Here is a 4,128-nt window from a genome sequence, read left to right as displayed (position 1 = left end):
TACACACATAGCTATTCAGAAATGGGGGTAAAATTTTAATGTGTTGACCTTTAAATCTTCATTTTTCTTTATTTCTCTGAATACTAATTAATGGACATATTCAGCACCAGTAAGAATTGGCATCCACAGCCGTCTCCCTGCTAAGTGGTATTTTGAGAATTTCTGGAGCTTAGTCTCAAAGAAGAGATGGCCTGAGTTTCCTGAGATTCCCATCTCTGCTGCTGTATGTGGCTTTTCTCTTGAGATCAAAAATTGCTACTGTCCAGCAGTTCATTAGCATGGCTGGACAGCCTTTGCAGTTAGCGAGGTAATTAGTTTCAGAAGTAAGTGGGGTTTGGGGAGGTCTGAGGCACAGCATGTTTATTGAGTGCTGTCCCCTGGACAACAGAACCATTGCCTGCTTGTTAGAGAGAACTGAGGTATTGCCTGCCCAGAGCTCTAGGACCCTAGGAAGAAAGAATGTAGTAATTGGGGACTTCCTTGAAGCAAAGGGCAAAGGTAAATTTGTAATTCAGGCAATAACCTTTAGAGTGATGCCAAGGGATGCTTTCTGGAAAACATTGCCTTCATGCAGGGAGGACAGTAGACTGAAAGTGCATGCAGAGTTCGGGTTGGGAATTCCTATCATTTGGGAGGAAAAAGAAACAGCTACGATTGAATTAAAATGAATTGGAGCCGTTAGTGAGGAAAAACTTTGAGATGAACTTTTATAAGGGGAAATGTATATATGGCATTAACTTTTTGCAATAGAGTAGCAAGGCAATAAAATTTCAAGCAGAGACTGGATAGACATCGATGCTGTCTTTGATTTTCTTCATCTGTGTAACGGGCATATAATACTACCTACCTTGCAAAGGTATTATGAGGATTAAATAAATTTATATAAAACACATAGTAAATTCCACCTCAGTGTTTGACCTTATCATCCTTACTATTTATCTCTAAGGCATATACTAGAGGGTTTAGGTAGGAGATTTAACTAAATGACCTTAAGCTCCATCCCAACTTTTGTGGTCTTTTGTAGCCATAGACCCCTTGGGAAAGTTTTAATTTAAGTCACAACTGTTCTTTCGAGTCCCAGTAGATATCTTCAGAAAAGTGTTATCTTTTTGTATGATTTTCTTGACCTACTTACAGCAATAATTGGTATTTATCTTTATTTTTACATCCCACTTTGCTTCTAAAAGATTTTTAAGAACACATTTAAAGTACCTTTGAATATTTTTTGGAACTTGGGCTGAATTAAACTCTTGTTGTCTCTTGTTGTAACATGACTTTAAAAAAAAGAATTTAAAGTCATCATTAACTATGTTGGTATATTGTGGTAATTAAATTGAATAGTTTTTTTTTTTTGAGAGGTTTGTGTTTTTTGTTTTGTTTTGTTTTGCTATAGGGCATCGGAAAGACAGAAAGAGACAGAGAGATAGAAAATGAGAAATCACCCCCTAGGGGGGATGGCCTTGCCACAATCTCTTCTCCTTCATGCTCCTCTCGGGATCTTGGGCATACATGCACACATGCCCAGCATAAGTTTAAGCCACCCAGTCTGGGACTCAAACTGCAGTTGACTACATGGGAGTCCAGCAACATAGCCATTATGCCAAGTGCTGGTCCCAAATAGTTCTAAAACCTATTTCTGGCATGGGAGATCAACCTCTCTTGATAAGCCAGTCCTCTATTTACTGACTTCTTTATGCAATTCGGTTATCCATTCCCTGGAGTCATTAGAAAATACTGTCAACACTGGCAGCACCAGAGGCTAGTCCTGAGAAGTGCTCCTAGGGCAGGATCTTCGAGATTGCTCTCCTACTCAGGTTCAGAAGGGAATGAAGAGAGAAATGTCATTTTATTTTACCACTTAGTCATTAACCAATATCTCTGCCATTGCCTTTCTGAATTATTATCCTAGATTTCCTACAGATCCCACTTTGCTTTACTCTGGTCCCTTTTTAATGCCTGAATTTTCTTGTTCCAAAAGAGATTTGAACTTTTTCAATGTGATGAACCTACAACTAACAAAAATATCATGTGCTAAATGAAGTTGCGCAGATAATGAGAGAAACACACTGGATATCCCTGCTCAACATATATACACCAAATGTCTTCACTTTATGACAGAAAGCAAAAGATCCAAGGATATAATAGTAGGGAAGATAAGTGTAAGAACCAGAGACTGTAAGGGAGGGCAATGGGTAGTGGAGCATGGCTGAGAGGGGCAAGAGGAAGAAACACTTAACAGACAGAAGAATATGAAGCTCATGATTTTTTTTTTTTGAGAGGTTTTTGCTATAGGGCCCATGTGCTCACCAGACAGACAGAGAGACAGAGAGACAGAAAGCAAGAAATCACCCCCTGGGGGGGATGGCCACACCACAATCCTGTCTCCTCCATTCTCCTCTTGGGATCTTGGGCATACATGCATACGTACCCAGTGAAGCTCACGATTGAAAATGGTGTATGGTATGATCCTTCATTTGATTGTCATGTACTGCTTGCATACTTTGAAAAACCATATCATGCACTCTAGAGATGTGCAGTGACTGAGTGTAAATAAGAAACAAGAAAAAGATAAATAAATAAATAAATAAAATTAGAAACATCAAGTAAAGAAAGTATAGACCACCAGAATGGAATATAGAATATAGAATAAAGGGAGATAGTAGGAGAAATAGAGTTGCACAGTTGCAAAGCGTCTATACTTTATGTAAAATGGCACAATAATAATGCTACATAGCCTGAAAAGTTAAGGATGTATATTGTGATTAATGCATCATACGGTAAAAAATGATACAAAGAGCTATCGCTAAAATGTCCACACAAAATTAATTAAAATGGAGCCGTAAGATATAAAGTAAATCCAAAGATGACAGAAAAGAGAAAACAGAACAACAAACAACAGAGAGGGCCAGCAGGAAACAGGTGGAAAAATGTAAAATTAAATCCAAACATATGAATAAATATGTTAAATATCAAGAATTAAACATTCCTATTCAAAGGCAGAGATTATCAGTATGGATTTTACAAAGTACGACTCAACTATATGCTGTCTATAAGAGTTGCACTTTAAAAATAAATACAAGGTTGGTTGAGGTACATAGCTAGAAAACAAATATGTCATATAAACCAGAAATGTAAGAAGGGTGGAGTAGCTATATAAATATCAGGAAAAAAAAAAGATAAAAAGGGACATTTCCTAATGATAAAAAGATGAGTTCATCAGGAAAAAATAATCATAAGCATGCACATACCAAACAACAGAGCTCTGAAGTATATAAAGCAAAGATGGACAAAATTAACTAGATAGATAACGACACGACATTGTGACATGATGTAGCTATCATTTTAGAATCTATGGTTTCAATTTAGGTTAGAAAACAATGACTAACTCTTACTATGTACTGGCTTTAGGTGATAAAAGATGATATAACAAAATCCATATCATCAATGAACTTCAAACCTACGGGGATATGAGACTTGTGCTTATAATACAATGGAAGAATAAGGAAAGGTAAGAAAAGAAAACCTTGTCTTCTGTAAGCATTGACATGTGGGAATAAATAACCACTCTTGTGAAGGCAATCACTATTACTAGCAGAACAAAAGAAATAAGAGTGCAGATTTAGGACTGGACCAATTCTAAAACAGAGCGTAAAAATGTTAATTAACTTCTCAGTCTCCTCTTGTCACATCTGCTGATATTCCCACTTGTTCTGTTGGATGTCACTGACCCCCAACCCCAGATTCAGAATAGGTCTTGACTGGTCAGTGAGTATAATATCACAGCCATTGCCAGAGCAATTGGTTTGGGATGAACACAGGTTGGTGGTAGCAAGGAGAAATGCTTAGATTACCTGCTAAACAATGACGTGTTTCTAATTGTTGCAATAGCACTGTGTTTTAGGATGAAACCTAGTAAATTTAAGACACTTTGAACAGTTCCTGGTGCAAAATGAATACTTAATACATGTTATTTGTTGCTATGGTTTGAATATTAATATGTGTGTGTGTATTATATATATATATATATACACATATATACATATATATATACGTATATATATATATATGTGTATATATATATATATATATATATCTCTCCTATCTGTCTATTTTGCAATCTACACTACA

The sequence above is a fragment of the Tupaia chinensis genome, unplaced genomic scaffold (assembly GCF_000334495.1).
Source record: "Tupaia chinensis unplaced genomic scaffold, TupChi_1.0 Scaffold000133_1, whole genome shotgun sequence".
NCBI lineage: Eukaryota > Metazoa > Chordata > Mammalia > Scandentia > Tupaiidae > Tupaia > Tupaia belangeri.
The sequence above is the reverse complement of the archived record's forward strand: the minus strand, read 5'-3'. Positions refer to the sequence as shown.